This window comes from Pteronotus mesoamericanus, unplaced genomic scaffold, assembly GCF_021234165.1.
Source record: "Pteronotus mesoamericanus isolate MK-2021 breed Mesoamerican mustached bat unplaced genomic scaffold, CSHL_Meso_final contig_33, whole genome shotgun sequence".
Classification (NCBI taxonomy): Eukaryota; Metazoa; Chordata; class Mammalia; order Chiroptera; family Mormoopidae; genus Pteronotus; species Pteronotus mesoamericanus.
The window spans coordinates 4,764,446-4,784,009 of NW_026555135.1; the positions used below are offsets into that span (position 1 = coordinate 4,764,446).

A 19,564-nucleotide genomic window follows, 5' to 3' on the forward strand; every position below is an offset into this window, starting at 1 on the left:
AAAGCCTCCACAATAAATGATGTTGGGAAAACTGGAAAGCCACATGCAAAACAATGTAACCAGACTGCTATCTGATACCACACACAAAAATTAAATCAAAATGACTTGAATATAAGATTTGAAACATAAAACACGTAGGAAAAAAAAAAAACATAGGCACTAAATTTAGGGACCTTGACCTCAGAGGAGTTTTTTGTGAACTTGACCCCAAAGGTCAAGTAAAACAAACTAGGGAAGTAAAAACAAACAAAATAAATAAATAAACAAATGGGACCACATCAAACTAAAAAGCTTCTGCAGAGGAAAAGAAACCAATAAAACAAAGAGGCAACCAACTGGATGGGAGAATAGATTTGGAAGCAAAACTTCTCATAAGGGGCTAATATCCAAAATACATAAAGAATTCATACAACTCAACAATAACAACAAAATTCGACTGTGGACTGAGCGCCAGCCTACAAACCAAAGGATCCCTGGTTCGATTCCCAGTCAGGGTACACGAACCAGCTCTCCAGTGGGGGAGCACAAGAGGCAGCTACACATTGATTTTTCTCTCCCTTTCTTTCTCCCTCTCTTCCCCTCTGCCTAAAACTAAATAAAAAATTTTAAAAATGGGCACAGGACCTGAATAGACATCTTTCCAAGAAAAACATACAGATGGCCAACAGACATATAAGAAGATGCTCAACATTACTGGTTGATGCTGATAAGTTGATAAGGGAAATGCAAATCATAACCTCAGTGAGATACCACCTCACATGTTAAAATAGCTATTATTAATAAGACAAGCAATAAGTGTTAGAGAGGATGTGGGGCAAAGAGAACCCTCATTCACTACTGGTATAGCCACTATGGAAAACAGTATGAAGGTTCCTCAAAAAATTAACAATAGAGCTACCAAATGACCCAGTTATCCCTCTCATGGATATCTACCTGAAAAATTGGAAAACACTTGTAAAGATATATGTACGCCTGCACAATAGTAATAACTGTAACATTATTCACAAGAGCCAGCACATGGAAATAACCAGTGTCCTTCAACAGATGATTGGATAAAGAAGATATGGTACATCTATACAATGGAATACCAGTCGGCCATAAAAAAGCTGAAATATTGCCATTGCAGCAATGTAAATGGATCTTGAGAATATCATGTTAAGTGAAATAAGTCAGATCGTAAAGGACAAGAAATGTATTATTTCACTTACATGTGGGATGTAAAACAAAAACAACTGATCAAAACAAACTCATAAATAGAGACAATAGATGGTAGTTATCAAAGGAGAATGGGGGTGAGGGGAACACAAAGAGGGTAAAGAGGGTCAAATATACGATGGCAGACAAGATAAGACTTTGAGTGGTGAGCATACAATGAAGTATACAGATGCTATATTGCCTGAAATTTATATGATGTTATTAACCAATGTTACCCCAGTAAATTTAATTTTTAAAAAATTAATCATAAAAAGGGATGTCTATGAAATAAGTTAGAGTATAAAATAAATAATGTTAGCTTACAAAAATACTGCAAGAAAATAAAAGGCAATGGAAGCTGGAAGTCGGGGGAAAGGCAAAATCTATTCAGTGGCAGTGAGTTACAAAGCCACCACTCATAAATCAAATTGTACCTGAAGTCTAAACAAGACAAAAATTCAGAGAAGGGAGACATTAATTACGTATTAGAGCTGGGGAAAGTTTTATGAAGGGGCCAGAATTTGGGTTGGGTATTGTAGGAGTAGAATTTTCATAGAGGTATTGAGATTGGGGGTAAAAGTAAGAAAATTCCCTTAAAGGAACCAGAGAAGGCCCAAAGGAATAAAAAACATGAGCTGTTTGGGAAATAGTAAATAATCTAATAATTCAAGGAAACAGTAAATAACCTCATCATTCACTCATCATTTACTGAACATGTTGCACATACCAGACACAGTGTTAGTTGTGAGACATCACATGAGGAAACCTAGCTCCTTTCCAGAACAAGAGCACTTTGAAGGACAATAGAAGATAAAACTGTGTCACTGATGGTCATACTTAACAGGTTTCCAATATGCTCCTTCTTTAGTTGTTCCCCCTCAATAATGGTGATAACTGTAGCTCTTTCAGTTACTGAAGCCAAAAACATCTGATGTGTCTTTGACTCCACCTTTTCTATTACCTCTACATTGAATCCATCAGCAAATCCTATCAACTCTACCTTCAGAATATATTTACAATTGAATCACTTTTCATCACCTTTACTGCTATCCCCTTGGTCAAAACCACTGGCAACTTTTATCTAGAATAGTGGTTCCCAACGTTTGGGGGAGGAGAGAAGTTTTGCTCCCCAGAGGAAATTTGGCAATGTCTAGAGAAATTTGTGTTGAAACAATTGGGTAGGTGCTATTGGTATCTAGCAGTAAGAAGTCAGAGATACTACTAAACATCCTACAATGCACACAATAGTCCTTCACAACAAAGAATTTTCTGACCCAAAATATTAACAGTGTCACCGTGAAAAAAGTCTGACTTAGAATACTGCAATAGTCTCTTAATTAGCCCACTCTTATCTCCCAGAATGATTCTCTCATATTTTAAATCTCAGGTCACATCACTCTCTTCTGCTGAAAACCTTCCAGTGGCTTCCCAAATCATTCAATGTAAAAGCTAGAGTCTTTACAAAGACCTACAGGATCTTACAAAGGCCACATATGATTCTACCTCATTCCTCCCTTCCCCTCCATCTTACCCTGCTACATATTTGACCTGGTCTCCTACTTCTCCCTCCTTCATTCCCTCTGCTCCAGGAACAATGGCTTCTACCAACAGACTATGTATGCCTTTGGGTCTTTGTACTGGTCATGCCTTTGTAATGGTCATTCTGCCTAAAAACATATCTCTCCCACCCCCACCGCCAAGGTAGCTATATGACTTGTTCCCTCACTTCCTTAAGGTCTCTATTCAAATATCACTTTATCAGAGATCTTCCCTGACCACTCTTTATAAAATGACAAAATCTCTTCTCCAATCCATCTCAGCACTCTTTTCCCCCCTCCATACTTTGTTTACACAGCATTTATCATCAACTGATGTATTTATTTGCTTATTAGTTGACTCCCTCCAATAGAACATAAGCTTCACAAAAAGAAAAGGTTCTGTCTTTATCTCCAGACCTCAGAACTTACTCCTTGCACACAGTACGTGACTGATACATAATGGTTGAATGAATGAATGAATGAATGAATGAATGGAGCTGGAAACACCAGTCAGAAGAAACTACAGAAAACCTTGAAGGCCAGGAAAAAAATATAAATGCAGTGAATGCAATCTTAGAACTGGCTTAAAGCAGTGACAGACCATACAAGTCACCTTGCATCCTCAGACAGAGGTGGAGGAGGGGATGGAGGGGGATGGGGAGGGAGGGAGAAGGAGAAATGAGGGATGGGAAATTCTATATTGTACCAATACAAGAACATTATAATAACCAGAGGTGCCTAATAACAATATGGACCAACTTTTAAGCATTAACAGGCGAACCAACCTCTCAACAGGGAAGTTATACTAAGAAACTAGTCTCCCATAATTTTCTTCTTTCTCTGCTTGTTCTTTTGGACTCAGCTCAAATGTTACCACCTCTGCCAAGGCTTTCTAGAATGACTCCTACTTACAGCCCTCAGAGCAATCTATCTAAACTTACTTCAATTTACTAAAAATATTTATTCATATATTGTTAGTGACTGAACTGTGGCCCATCCCAAATTCATGTTAAAGCCCTAACCCCTCTCTATAATTATTGTGAAGATAGGCCTTTAACGAGGTGATTAAGGTTAAATGAGCTCATAAGGGCGGAGCACTGATCAAATGGAAGTGCTGTTCTTATAAAAGAGAATAATTACCAGAATCAATCAATCTATCCCTCTCTCTACTCTATACCCCCCCCCCCGTCTCTCTGCCTCTTCCTCTCCTTCCCCTTCTCCCCCCTCCCTCTATTTCCTTCTCCCTCTCCACCCCCCACCCCACCTTCCACCCCTGCCACATGAGGATACAGGAGAAAGGCAGCCATCCACAAGCTAGGAGTAAAAGTGCCACTATTATAGCCCTCATCATAAACTGTCTCCTGCTAAAACCTTGATGTTGGACTTTTCAGCCTCCCGATCTGTGAGAAAATAAATTTCTGTTGTTTAAGCCACCCAGTCTATGGTCTTTCATTATGGCAGCCCAAGCAGACTAAAACAGACCTTTTCACCTCTGGACTGAAAAGGTATCCTATCTTCTCATTTATTACCATATCCCCAGCCCAGAATAAAGCAATGTTAATAAAACACAGACACTAGTACATATTTTTAAACTGATAAGAACAGATACTATACTTGATCTTTGCCGAAAGGCTGAGAAGCAATTACTACTACATATTTTTATAGAATAATACAGAGTACCATTTTTTTTAAAAAGTCATTAAAGTCAAGTGATTTTCAAATTCCTAACCAACATCTATTTCTCCTTTCACCCTTGCTATATAAACCCTAATTTTGTCCAGAAAGGCAATGAGACAATTAAGTATCAATTTTCCCAGCTTTCTTTTATAAGTTTGGTGTGCCCATGTGACACAGTTCCAGCCAGTAAATCATACAAGAAGCTTTAAGAATTCTGGGGAAACAGTTACCCTACTTATAAAATAAGACAAAAAGAAGTACTGGTTCTGCCTTTCCCACTTTCTTCTTCCTCAAATATTCTTTCTGGAGCTGCAGTAGCCATCTTGTAACCATGAGGTCATAAGCACAAGTGTTGAGGCTACAGAGTGGAAAAACAGCAAAAGCCTGGGTTCCAAACAGTGTTGTGAGTAACTGAACCGATGTAAGCAGCCAAATACCTCTCTCCAGGCTTCTTGTTAAGTGAAGAAAACTAATCCCTACATTTTAAGTCACAGTTAGGTTTCTACTACTGCAGGTGAAAACTGTCCTAATTGTTACAATCATTAAGCATATTAGAGAATGAAAAGGATTCTTACTAGTCTGAAACATTAATTCCTTATCAACCACTTGTCCCTAACCATAAGTGAATTCCTCTTACTAGCATGAGATTAGAGAAGGTTTAATAAATTAAGATAATACAGAGTAGATATGAAAGGAAGACTGAATGGTCCCAGAAGCTAGCCAATCACTCTCCCTAGTAAGTCCTTATTTTTATACAGAATAACAGTACAACCTTATCTATTTCAAAAATGCTTTCAGGTTGCTTATACGTTTAAGGGGGGGGCGGTGTGGGTGTGTGGGTGTGTGTCTCTCCCTCTCTGTCTCTCTCTCTGTCTCTCTCTCTCTCTCAATCACCAATGGAATACAGGTCACAAAGCAGAAGAAAGTTACAGCAGGTATAGGCATATGCCTTGGCAATAAATTCACGTTCAGTTCCAGACTGAAAGTGGTACCATTTGCTATCATGGTGCCATTTGCCGAGCAGGCCTAGGACCTTGTTAAACATGACTGCCATTTTACTGTCTGAACTTAACGTTCCCAGGACTAGAAATTATTGGAAAGCAAGAACAGGATGTGCCTAACAACTACCCCCCCGCTTCTCTACTCCCCACCACCACCACCCCCGCCCCCCGCCCCCCCACCCCCCCGCACCACTGTCACCGCAGTCGCCACCGCAGTCGCCACCGCAGTCGCCACCACCGGCAAAAGATAACATTGGAGCAAACTGCAGCTTTTGCAAAACCACCCAAAACCTCCTGTCTTGCAACTCCCCCAACAGCCCGGGGGGCTACACAACAGCAACCCCTCCACCCTTTTATAATCCAATTATACTCTAATAAAAGCTCAAAGCCCCCACCCCTCAGTGCTGGTGTATCTCTCCACACCATATCCCTTTCCCCTCTTGGAAAGTGAACAGAACTTTGCTCTCTGACTTGTGTCTTTGTGAATTCTTTCACAGCCCACACTACCAACACCCCTAACAAAGACACCTCAATAAAGCAAGTATTGCAATAAAAAAAGCCATAATCTTTTTGCTGGTGGAGGATCTTGACTTCAGTTTGTAAAAAATACATTATCTGAGAAGCACAATAAAACAAGGTCCAATAAAATGAAGTATGTCTCTACCAAAAACCCATGCTAGAGGTAGCTATTGCAATTCATGATCAAATTTTGCTCTGAGCATCCTGGAAGCCAAACCAAAATCAAAAGGAAGGATGCAGAACTCAAACTAATCAAATGTCATTGTTTGATGGAAAAAGCATTTCACTTTTGTTGAGACAACTATTATCAGTTAAAACAGGAGTTGAGAAACTTTTTTCTGCCAAAGGACAGATAATAAATATTTTAGGCTTTGCAAGGCATTTCATTGCTGTCTCAAATATTCAACTCTGCCTGTGTAACACAAAAGCAGCCATAGAAAACATGTAAACTAGTAAGTATAGCTGTATTCCAATAAAACTTTATTTACAAAAAAATATTCGATGGGCCAGATTTATCCCACAAGCTATAGTTTGCTGACCCCTGAGTCAAAGGATTCTTGGATGTAAGCAGCAGACTTTGGCTGATTAAGCACAAAATGAATTTGCTGAAAGACTATTGGGGGGCTCACAGAAGTCTGGGAAAGTCTGGGGAAACAGGTTTAAGGCTAAACGTCCAGAACAAAGCACAAAGCCACAGTGAAGAACTAGTCCAATGAAGAAACCATTGCAATTACTTCTGATCATCAGATGCTATACTGCCACGTGAGGGCCAAGAATTCATCCTCTGTGCAAGAGTCACTAGCACCAAGACCACTTCAGTACCAGAAACTCAACCTTGCAGGTGATGGTTGTTAGCTCCCCATTACTTTCTCTCACATGTCATTAAGTCCTAAGTCCAAGTGTGATGTAGGCACATGATATTAGTGAAATATAGGTCACTGTACCCTACAAGCAGGGAAATTTGAGAAGTATCTAAATTTTTATTTCTTTTAGGGGACAGCACCTTTGCTCCCAAGAAAACTCGTAAAACAGAGTACTCAAAATGCTATGCAGTAAAAACAAATGAAAACTCTTCATTGATCTCTTACTTAATACACTTTATTCCCATATATAAATTGTTTTTAAAAATATTCCATGCTAATATAGTGTCACCAACCCTAACAAACTAAAAATGCTCTCACCTAAAAAACAGGACACCCCAACATCTTATCAGTTACAATCAGGGGTATCCAACCCATGGCCCACAATGGCTATGAATGCAGCCCAACACAAAATTAAAAATATCCTTAAAATCTTTTTTTGCTCATCAGTTTTCATGAGCGTCTGTGTATTTAATGTGTGGACCAAGACAACTCTTCTTCCAGTGGGCCCAGAGACGCCAAAAGGTTGGACACCCCTAACTTCATCCCAGCATTAAATTCTAAGGAATTTATCTCCTATTTGTTGAGTCCCAGATACTACTCTAGGCCTGCATGCCTTTATTCATGCTGTTAACTCTGCTGGGAACAGCCTTATTATCTCCATTATCCTCCACTTCAGGTGTTATCTCCTCCAACTTGCTATCTCTGATATAGTCCTGCACAAAGACTTGAGTAGGTCCTCCTCCTTTAGGATCTTACAGGACCTCCCGAAAACTCATCACTTTAATACCACAGGTGTCATATTTCCAGCCAAACTATAAGTCCCCTTGGTTAGGGAATGTTTCATTCATTTTTGTTCCCTCAGTACCTAATCAAAGCCTAGGACACAGAAGGTTCCCAACAATTAAATATACCAAATCCAAACAAATCTAAAAATAAAAACATCACATATGTTTTGGCATCTAACTCAGCCACCCAATTTTCTGTCTTGCTCTGATTCCTTTTATACCCCAGGATATATGCTTGTTTCCTAGGCTGCCTTAAATATCTCTCAATGTTTTAAATGCCACAGCAGCACAAGTGGCTTTAAAAAAAAACAAACAAAAAAAAAAACAAAAACGGTGATTATACGGTCTTTATAAACCCAGTAGTTCGAAGGTCCACTGTCTCAACAAAGCAGAAGACCATTTTAATAAGCATATCCCCATATTAAGGACTCCCAGATTCAAAACACTTTACATGCAGAATTTTTTTTAATAAGCTCCCAAACTTTCTTGCCACTGAAATATTTCTTCTTACTTTAAGCTTAAACTCCAACTATGGTGTTAAGGTCTAAAGCCAAGGTTTTAGAAGGAAAGTACCTTCTATAAGATATGACAATCCCTAACATTTATGTAGTTCTTTACAATTAACAAAGCAGTCATACACATTATCCAATTTAACTCTTACACACAATCCTTTATTTCTCCTCACAGAGCTCAGTCCCAAAACCGTATCTCCTGGACTACCACACCAGTGCCACCACTTGCCCTTGGCCCAACATACACATAACTGCTATAGCTCTTCCCATTTGTGTAAGTTATCTACTACCCACACTGAAATGTGAGCAGCTTGAGGAAAGGGACCAGACATAGCCTGTGTATAGAAAAGTAAATGTTCGATAACTGCTGAATAAACAAAGTTAGGTAGAACAGTTAGAATTTTTGTTTTAATCAAACAGAAACTGGGATGACTTTCCCAAATTCTCCTAGCTAATACTATAATCTTGACTATAAGGGTATTCTTGATTTTCACGAATGGACTCACTGCTCTGCCCTCTCCTGGGACTGGTCAGTGTACAAAGGAATCCTAACTAGATCTCAGAAGTCCTGGTCTTCAGACTTAACTTCTCTGAGTATGTTTCATTTGTTGAATGGGAACAATCACATTGTCTTTCCCTCTCTGAACATACAGTGAAGATTACCTAAGATTATGTGAGTAAAAGTGGCTTGAGAAGTGTCAAATGATATACTAAACTAGAGACAATGCTTTGGCTGATGATTACCACTGTCAGTGACAAAGTCAAAACCGGAGTCTGCCCTGGGAGAATCAAATTTATCCTGACAGCTCCAAAAAAAAAAAAAAATCAGCTTTATTATCCTCAGTTTACAATTGAGAAAAAATGAGGCAGAGAGCTTAACACTTGACAAAAACTGCAAACCTAGTAAATATCAGAGCTGGAAGCAGAATTCGAGTCCATTACATTCTAAAGATCTTCTAAAGAAAAAAAGCCTTTACTCTTCTTTAATTTCAATTACCACTAGGTAGACGGAATAGTGTGAATCTTTATTTGAGAACATTCCTTTGTCTCTCAGGCCGATTCAAACTAAGTTGAACCCTGTGCAAGTACCGCTCAACTGCCAGCCCTGCGGTGCAACACCTCAGCAGGATGAGCAAAAAATTGAATATACAGATTAGAAAATGTTCTGACCTCAATTTCAAAATTATTTTAACTAGACTAAAAATCTGACAGGAAAAGCAAAAGTGAACAATCCATTTTTTTACCATTTTTTGCTATGATTATGAAACATGGAAAAGAGCCTACACTTTGAAATCAGACAGTTCAAACCTAGGGTGGAAAAGAAAACCTGGACAAAGGCCTGGGAAAGGGAATAAGCAGAACGAGAGAGGATCAAAACGTGACTATGACTGGAGCAATGTTGGTAGTGAGACCTAAGAAAATATGGTCCCCCATCCTTTTCTTCCTTCCTAGACATTCCCACAAATTACAAGGAACCTAACCTGTGATGCTTCTTTTCTCTGTACAGCACCTCAAAGTACAGATTTATAAGTCACGGGGAAAGTCCAAAACCCTCCTTTGCTGATACTTCAGCCTAAATGCTTCTCCAGAGACAGATTAAATGGCAGACAGACTGTCCGAAGTCTCACTGTCATTACACTGTCCTTCACACAGTTTGAGACAAGTTTTTTTTGGTAGAGGGAAGTAGCTGCTATTATTTCCAGGTAAATGCCCATATCCCTGTACCCAGGAATTCTTTCATTTAGGATGAGAAGGTAGGGGAAATTTTTAAGGAACTATTTGGAGTGAGAATATATAATTTTGTCAGAAATAACTCTGGCACAGGGGAGGCATCTGATTCAGCATTACCATGGCCCAAACCTCTCCTATAGTCAGAGCCTCTTAGGCCTCAGCAGGGCCTGTTAACAGACTTCAAATAAGAACAACTGATTTGATTCAAAACAAATAAGACTCAAAACCCAGAACTCATCCCCTCTTCAGTTCCACCTGCCTTCCCTGGGTGTCTACTTCTAGCTGCAATGTCATGTGTTGTGTGTTGGGTGCATTCAAGGAACAGCTAATGAATCAGGGACTATAGATAAGAGGTAATCATGAAAACAGGAAGAATAAAGTGAGTACTCCATCAGAAGTAAGAAAAAGAGGATTAACTTGTACTATGATGGTCAGAGAGGCTTTACCAGGCAACCTTCTCCCCTAAAAGATTCCCTCCTCACTGTACTCAGACCCTGATTTGTCCAGTAGGAGTTCCATTCAAGTTGGCTTCATGCGCAAAGTATGAAATTGGACCTTTATGTCATCCTATATAAAAAAAAGTAACTCAAAATACATCCTAAAGTAATATTTACAAAACTCTTAGAAGAAAATATACATATAAATATTCATGACCTTGAACTAGTCAGTGGTTTTGTAGAGGTGGCACCAAAAGCACAAAAACAAAAGAAAAACTAAATACAATATACTACATTAAAATTAAATATGTTTGTACTTCAAGCAAGAGCAACAAGAAAGTGAAAAGACAATTCACAGAATAGGAAGAAATATCTGTTAATAATATATCTGATAAGGTAATTATATCCAAAATATATTAAGAACTCTTATAAGAGTAAGAAGATAAATAACTCCCACCCCACCTCCGCCAAAAAAGGAGAAAGAACTCATAGACACAGACAACACTGTCATAATTGTGGAAGGGAAGGGGGGTGGGTGGAGGTGGACGAGGGTATAGGGGAGATAAATGGCGATGGGGAAAAAATGCAGGGAAAAAGTGAATGAAGGGTGCCTCTGAATAGGCATCTGTCTGAAGATATACAAATGGCCAATAAGAACTTAAAAAGATGTTCAGCATCCTTAGTTATTAAGGAAATTCAATTCCAAATCACAATAAAGGATATTCCATTTCATACTCACTAAGATGTTTGCAATAAAAAATACAGATAATAACAATTATTGATGAGGATGTAGAAAAATTAGAACCTCTGGGGCAATGTAAAGTGGTGCAGTCCCCTTGGGAAAAAGTCTGACAGTTCCTCAGAAAGTGAAAATAGAGCTGCCATGTAATCCAGCAATTCTACTCCTAGACATATACCTAACATAAACGAAAATATACATCCACACAAAAACTGTACATAATTGTTCACAACAGTATCATTCATAATAGCAAAAAAAAACCCACCCCAATGTCCATCAGTTGATGCATAGATATATAAAATGTGGTATATCCATACAATGGAATATTATTTGGCAATAAGTAAAACTGCCTGGATAGAAATAAATAGAATTTCATATAATGGATTATTATTCAGCAAGAAGTATTACCAAATATTATTCTGCAATAAAAATGATACATGTTTACATTAATGAACCTTGAAAACACACTAAGTGAAAGAAACAAAATATATAAACCACATACTGTAAGATTCCATTTATATGAAATGTCCAAAATAGGCAAATCAAATCTATAAAGACAAAAAAGAGATTAGTAGTTGCCTGGGGCTAGGATGACAAGGATAGGGGAAAATGGCGAGTGACTACTAATGGGTTTATTTTAGGAGGACAAAGTGTTATAAAACTAGATTGTAGTGATGACCTGTGAAAATACTATAAAAAAGTGAATTATACACTGTAAGTAGGTAAATTTTATGCTATGTAAATTATCTCAAGAAAGCCACTAATCACACACACAATATGACAGAGTGGCAGGGGCACCCACGGGTCTTTAGAAGTCAGACCTAGTTCAAATCCTGGTTCTACTATTCACCACCTGCATAACCATGACTTCTCACTCAGCCTTAATTATTTGTAAAATCAGGATAATAGCAGTAATCCCATTCCTTTGCAAGATGACTGGAAAATGAGGTAAAAATCAGATATGAAAATGCCCTGCACACAGCTGATGTCCTAAAAACACTTATTTTCTCTCAATAGACATTTCTTGTCACTAATTTTACTGACCAAAACAAGGAGAGGACATTTTTCTCATCTAACTTAAGTAGGTTTGTGCCTTTTTCCCACAAGTTAAAAGGCATCCCAAAATTTTTAGCAGATCCCAAAATTTAAAATGAAGAGTAGGAAAGCTCCAAAGTATGTAACCCCAGGCACTCGATGTGCAATCCTGAATAAAGAAAGGGTATAAGTAGGAACTCCAATTGCCTTCTTCCGCCAGAACTCAAACGTACTGTCTGTTTCAATGTATATACCCTGACCACAACCACATCACCACTAAAAGAGGAAGTAGCTGTTCAGGAGAGAGAACACGATTTCTAGTTCTGGGTTGGCAAGGAGAATGGAATGAGGCCTCCCTGGTTCTCAGGAGACACTTGCCATTCTGTGTTTGGAAGCTACACCAGGACATCACTGGCAGGCAACCAAAGATGGAAGGGAGAAAAGAACAGCTGTTTAATACTTTTGTTTATAGAGGGGAAAACTGATTAATTTGCCTAAGGCCACACAGCAAGATCATACAGGAGTCCCAATCGTATGATAGGTATATGGCAAGCAGCACAATGTTGTACAAAGAATTCTGGACCTAAGGATAGGAAAAACTGTATCTAGTCCCAAAATTGCTACCAAATTGCTGTCTAATCTTGAAAAAATCTATCTCTCTGACTCTCAGCCCCCTTCCCATATATCTATTGATTCAGAAACTTCACAAATAAAAGTAACTACTGCATGCAAGGCACTGTGATGAGCTTTGTGGTAAATAAAACAGAGTCTGGTTACACACAAGTCTATGCATGTGAAGCTTACAGGATAGATTATTGCAATAGTCAGATATTTTTAAAAGTAAGCCAATTATAATTAACTTGGGATATACAACTAGTATCAGTCAGGAAGAAATGGGTAGGAGGGTACATATGTGGAAGAAAAACTCACCAAAGAACTTTAATCAATCAGGAGGAGCTTCTCTCAGCTCTCCCTCCATCACAACCAGGGGCTCAGTTTCTCTTTGCCACATGTGTCACCTGACTGCCTGCAAATGCCAGTCACCAGTTCCTGCCCCTTTCTCTGAGTTTCAGTTTCTTTTAGGTATAAAATGAGGATACGGGTCTCCCCAGCTAACCGGGAGTAGAGCATTCCTATGAAATCTTTCATAAACTGAAATGGTATAAAGCAAAGAAGCAATTACCTTATGACACATCTTGCTAACACATTCACAAAATAAATCAAGATAAAGCGCAGATGTTCACAGACCCAGTTCAAAGTCATGGCCACTTTATGCTGGGATGCTGAGCACAGTCCCAGGGAAGGAGCTTGGAGATGCCACTCTCACTGCCTGGGGTGAGCACATTGCCTCTTAAACAGCTCTCTGAAAAACAAATGCTGAACACTATTTCACTTTTTGCCTTTTTTTCATAAAAGAGAAAATCCTCTTTGGATTTCTTTCAGTTAGCAAAAATAAGTGCTAATGTAGGCCTTTCATAAAAGCAAAGTGGTGTAAAGTAAACTGGAAAAGCAAGGGATACCCTTAATGCTATCTAATTCGCACTAAGTAAGATAAAATATGACAAAGTACTCTGGAAACGAGTCTATTCTAGAGAGCCCCCAGTGCTCAGTACAAGATTAGGCACACTACAGCTTCCCCATCTGTAAAACAGCAATCACATCTGTACTCACAGAGTGACTTTAAGGATTAAATGAGAGACCATATAGGTAAGGTATTTAGCACAGTCCCTGACACATAACAATTCATAAAAATATTAGCTGCTATTAACCTTTTTCCCTCAGTTTTCTCATCAGTAAAACCGGGACAGTAATAGTACCTAACTCATAGGATTATTTTAGAGATTAAATCAGCTAGTATATTTAAAGGCTTAGAACAATGTCTGACACATAGTAATGCTATTTAAGTATGAAATTATGTTATTATTTTTTTAATTAATTTTAGTAGTCCCTACAATTTGCATGTATATAGACCACTGTTTTCTTCTTTCTTTTTTAATAAAAATTTTATGTATTTCCTTTTAGAGACAGGAGAAGGGAGAGAAACATCTATGTGAGAGACATTGACTGGTTGCCCCTTGCATGCTCCCCAAACACGACGGAACCACAACCCAGGCATGTGTTCTGACCGGGAATCAAACCAACGACCTTTCATTTTGCAGGACAACACCCAACCAACTAAGCCACACCAGTCAGGGCTAGACAACTGATTTTCAATCAGGGTTGACTTTGTCACCCAGGGGACAAAAATGTCTAGAGGTAATTCTGGTTGTTACACCTGGGGGTAAAGGTAGGGGGTAGATGCTACTGTATCTAGTGGGCGGAGGACAATGTTGCTAAACATCCTACAATGCACAGAACATCCTCATACTCCCAAAAGAGAATTATACAATCCAAAATAGCAATAGCCTTTTAAGGGTGAGAAACTCCAATATGGACTAAAAAATCAAACAGATATTCTCTTCCTCATCCTCCTCTTACCTCCTAGAGTATTTTACTTTGATTTCTCTATTAGACTTTATTAAACACATGTAAAAGTTTTAGACCTAAAACAGGTTTCAGAGAGCCTCTTACTTTACCAAAGCCTAAAATGGGCAAGTAGTTCACAAAGGAACAGAGATTTTAGTAGTAAAGTCAGAACTGGAACCCAGGTCTCCTGACTCTCAGACTGGTGCTACCTCCACAACTAACTCAGATACCTTGTAAGCACTTTATCTTTCCCTTCCCCACTCCCTTTTCCTCTCTCCCTCTCTCCTCCCAGGTTTGGAAACAGAATCTACTTCCTTTCTAGCATCAGCAGAAGTCAGAGACAGGGCTGACCTTTCTCCCCACATTCACAGTTGCCTACCTTCTCAAGGACCTGGCCCCTCTGGAGTTCCAGCCTGGGCTTTGGACCAGAGGCCAAGAGCTCTTCCTATTTACCTTGCACAGGGTCCTGTCCTTCCTTCCTGTCCGTTCCTTTCTTTCTTCCTTTCCTTTCTTCCTCCCTTTTGTTCTCCATTAATTTCATCTTTATTGCATTTTTTTCCATTACCTTTTAGTCCCCTTTTACCCCCTCCCCCCAGCAATCACTATACTGTTGTCCATGTCCGTGAGTCCTTTTTCCTTTTTGCTCAATCCCTCCACCTGTGACCTCCCTGCCTCCCCAACCCCCAAGCTGTCATCCTGCTCTCCATCTATGAGTCTGTCACTGTTCTGCTTCTTAGTTCAGTTTGTTCATTAGATTCCACATATGAGTGATATCTTTGCAGGGGCTACAGTGAGCTGCTTCTGCCCCTGCTCTTTTGCAAGGTTAAGGCACGCATTCTGCCTAAAGTGTTACTTGGGTTAGACATCCTGGATTAATTTCCTCTTTCCTGTCTGGGAGGGGCCAAAGGCGAGTTGTAAGTTGGACTTTCTCTCCAGGAAGTGGTTTTGGAGAGAAAAAAGACCATGGGTATGGTGATGACAGAAATCATGGAGAAAGGAAACTTAAGAGAAAAAGACTCTGAGGGCTTTAACAGAGTGTTCAGACACATACAGAACATCTCAAACATATCCTACATCTAATTCTTACCAGTACTTCAAAGACAAATGCCTGCTTCCTCAAAAAACCCTCCCATGACCACTTTAGGACATGAAAATATTATCTAAGTACACATTATGTGCTGGCCACTATACTAACTTTATTTCACTTAATCTTCACAACCTGAGGTAATTATTATCCCTTTAGAGATAAAGAAAATGAGGACAAGAGAGGTTAAGTAACTTACCTTATTGCTTTAGCCAGCAAGCAGAGCTGCAATTTATCCCCAGATATCCAGACACCAAAACACTGAACTCTCAACTACTTTACTTAACTGTTTCTCAAGACAATTACCCCCTTTTTTTAAAACCTATATTGCATTTACTGTATCATATATTAATCTAACAACGCCAGCTGGTACACTACTACAGATGGATTCCTAGAATACTGCCTTGTGGGGGAAGTATGTACTACAAGGGGCCAGCCCTTTAGAAGATAATTCCAGGTTTTGAGGGGTCGCCCCCCGCATTGCCTGTGCAGCGTGAGAAGTTCCATAATGAGGAACACCTCCATGAGGGATGGGGATGGGGGAAGGGAAGAGTCAGGAAGTTTCACAAAAATGAAGATTTCTGAGCTGTGTACTGAAATAGAAATTTTCAAGAATATGGTGCATGAGCACCTATAGGTGTACTATAAATACTTTTGGATGGAACCTTTTACCTTCTCTTGTGATGCTGAAAAACAGCATGATATTTTTAGATGGAAATCTATGTAATTTTTTACTGATGCTGTCTCTTCTAATAGAAATCTCAAGGTACACACAGGCCATGTGGCACTTAAGAAAAAAAAGTTTTAAGTCTGGTAACAGCTTCTTTGGAAGAGCTGTCTATTAAAAGACATCCAGGACTGGCTACTAGGAAACTAGGGCCCTGAACCCAGTTCTGTCACAGAATTTCTGTGTTACTTTGGGCGGATGTCTTTAACAGTTACTAATCTATAAAATGATAAAAACAGACAATATAATCAGCAAGTTTCTTTCTGGTAGGAAAATAATTTTTAACAATAGTAATTTCTAACAATCTAATAAATTCAGCAAGTCCATTAAAAATAATAAATAATTTAAATAAAAACCACTCACCCACAAAGACATGAGGATGGACTTGAGGCTCTAGAGCTGAAATCCTGGGTCTGTCCTGCCTGATCCCCCTTAGCTGGAGGCGGAATGGAAGACACACACCCAGCGGCCTGCTATACACCATTTCATCTGCCTGAGTTAAGTTTCCTCATGCAAGAGGCCAGTAAGAAGCCATACAGGAGCATATTTTAGTTTTAAGAGCCAAAATCAAACCATGAAAATAACTGCCTTTAGCAGCAGAGACTTTCAAGTATGCAAGCAGATATTGGAGAAATAGTTGGCAGGAACTTTTATTCAGTCATCAAGTAAAGGCTGTGTTTGATGGGAACTTTCTGGCCCAAAATTCTGCAATTCTCTCTTCACACAACAACAGAAAGACGAGCCTTTAGCAAATTTGGAGGGGGAAAAACACCCGAGGGATTTTCAGATCCTTTCCATTCTCCTCCCCTCCTTCTTTCTATACTTCCATCCCAGTACACTAGGTTATTCACTCCCAGAGACAGCATGGCTATACGTGCCCGCCCTTTTCAGGACTCATTTTTAATTTAGGAAGAGAGAAGGAGAGGTTAAGTCGCCAAGGAAAGAACATAAGTGCATCTGCAGGGGCCCAGGTCTGTACCAGGTAGTACTTCTCAGGATAGTAAGGAGTTAGCAGATTGTCTTTAGCCAGCAATATCCAAACTCAAGATGGCCACTGGTTTCTCATGGCACGCAGATGAGTGGCCCTCAAAGAATAAAGTTAGAAATCTAGTGTGGATTGCTAATCCAGGCCCAGCAACCAAGACTGGTCTAAGAAATCCTGTCATTGGATAATCAGGCATTGTAACCGAGTCCCTGCTGCCTCCACTGGATGACCTTGGGCCACTCACTTCTTCACTCTGAGCCTGAGTAATTCCAATTATAAAATATGCCAACTGTAAAATAAGTACATAAGAGGATCTATACCATTTCTTGCAGTATTGTTATTTTAATATAAAATGATATTTTTATAATTTAATTAGCATCTATCCTAAATTCTCAGAGATATAAGTACAAAAATAATAACACACAAATACTTAGCATCCAGTAAGCATGCATTATGGGGCAGGTGCAGTACTGTACATGCTTATCTCCTTTAATCTCCACAGCAATCCTATTTTACATACAAAGAAAAAGGCAAAAAGATTAAGAAACTTGCCCAAGTTTATACAGACATGTAGGAGAGCTGGAACTTCACCCAGAGCTATTGATTCTAAGTCCAGTCCTCTTTCCACTAACTCATTCAACTCCAGGCTTCTTTCTATTCCAAAAAGAAAATTCACCTGGAAAGTAAGAGAATAGAGAGTAGGGAAAAGATGGCTACAGATTAGATTCAATCAGTTGGCAAAGATCTGCTTTCTACAGCCAACAGGGAAATGACAAAAAGTGCGGAACTTCCAAAAGACAAGAGCCCTCCCAAGCTGTTTGAAGCAAGATTCATCTGAATTCATACTACCCCTACCCACTCCATAAGTTTAGCCTCCAAAAAATAGATGGCCTCAGGTCCAATAATAGGCCAGGGAAAGTATGACTTCTGCGTCTCCAAGAAAAGCCTTCACCCCTCAATATCTGGACCCTGATTCCTAGAAAAGCTATACCACCTTAAAGGTGGGTGATACAGCCATCAGCAACAAATGTCCATTTCTCCCAACGATGGAAAAAATAAATCTAAAGACAAAAGGGTGATATAAAAGTCTAGGTTTCTTAGGAGACAAGTAGGTCCACTGACCTGCTATCTGTGGAAATATAGAAAAGAGGGCACTCTAGCACTTCTTAGGCTACTGCTTGCCCAATGGCATCAGAAAAACCAACCTCTTTCTTTACATAGAGAAGTCCTTTGAAATCATTCAATCCAGTTGTTTCCAAGTTTTTAATACCTCTCAACCTCTTTTTTTCAATCAGATCTTACAGAAACACTGATATTTAAACAGATAAAAAGTAGGGAGCTGCTCTACCTGAAAGGGAGATGGGGAAGTTCCACTGTCTCAGCCTCTTCCCACCTCCTCATCTCACCCCAGGAGCCTGCAAGGTTGCACTTCAAAACCCTGAGACCCACTTTAACACCTCCATGTTATACTTAAGGAAAGTGGGCTCAAGGAAGAGAACATGACTGTCAAAATCACAAAGTCGATTAGTGCTCAAGATGGAATTCAAATTCAGATGTACTTACTTAAAGGGCAGTTAACTTCCCAGTTCATCACACTATGTGCTACTTTGAGACGATCACATGAAAATGAATGTGTAAGAGGTTTTAAAAGCACTAAGTGCTGAAGGCATGTACAGTTCCTTCAACCAACCTTCTCTACATGTGAAAGACTCAAAATGTCAGACTTTCAAGGACAATTTCACCAGATAGTATCCAATAACAAAGAAATCCTCTCGAGTTTCCAAACCTTCAGGAGTAAGTCTCGGACTGTAAAAACAGGCAGAAAGACTAATAGTAGACAAATGAGACACAGGAGGCTTCTGAAGGATTCCCTGCTCCCTGCATCCTGAGAAACCATCCCTTCAAGACGTAAGGGAACTCTGGACCATGGCATAGAATCTGGCCTGTGTAATTAAGGTTAACTCCCTAATAAATGATGTGTAAAGCCTGGGCCTCGAAATTTCTCTACAACTGGGGTAGCCAGCCTCCAAGACAGCAGCCAGTGATCCCTGCCTCCTGGATTTGCACCCTTATGAATCCTTTCCCAACTGGCAGAAAGGTCAGTCTGTGTAAGCAAAAGAATACAGCAGAAGTAATGGTATGTCATTTCTTAAATTAGATTATAAAAAACACTGCAGCTTTTCTTTTGAGCTCTTCTCTCGTGGGTCACTCATTTTGGGGAAGCCAGCTGCCCTGTTATGAGCTGCCTTATAGAGAGGCTGTGCAACAAGG

At 39.4% G+C, this 19,564-nt stretch overlaps 1 protein-coding gene and 1 pseudogene across 1 annotated transcript in view; both read right to left on the minus strand.

Annotated features, from left to right (window-relative positions):
- The window catches only part of PAK1 (p21 (RAC1) activated kinase 1), a 142,082-nt gene that overhangs the window by 83,639 nt on the left and 38,879 nt on the right, over positions 1-19,564 (minus strand). The gene's annotated exons all lie outside the window — the stretch shown is intronic.
- LOC129072833 (uncharacterized) lies at positions 4,199-4,376 on the minus strand (annotated as a pseudogene).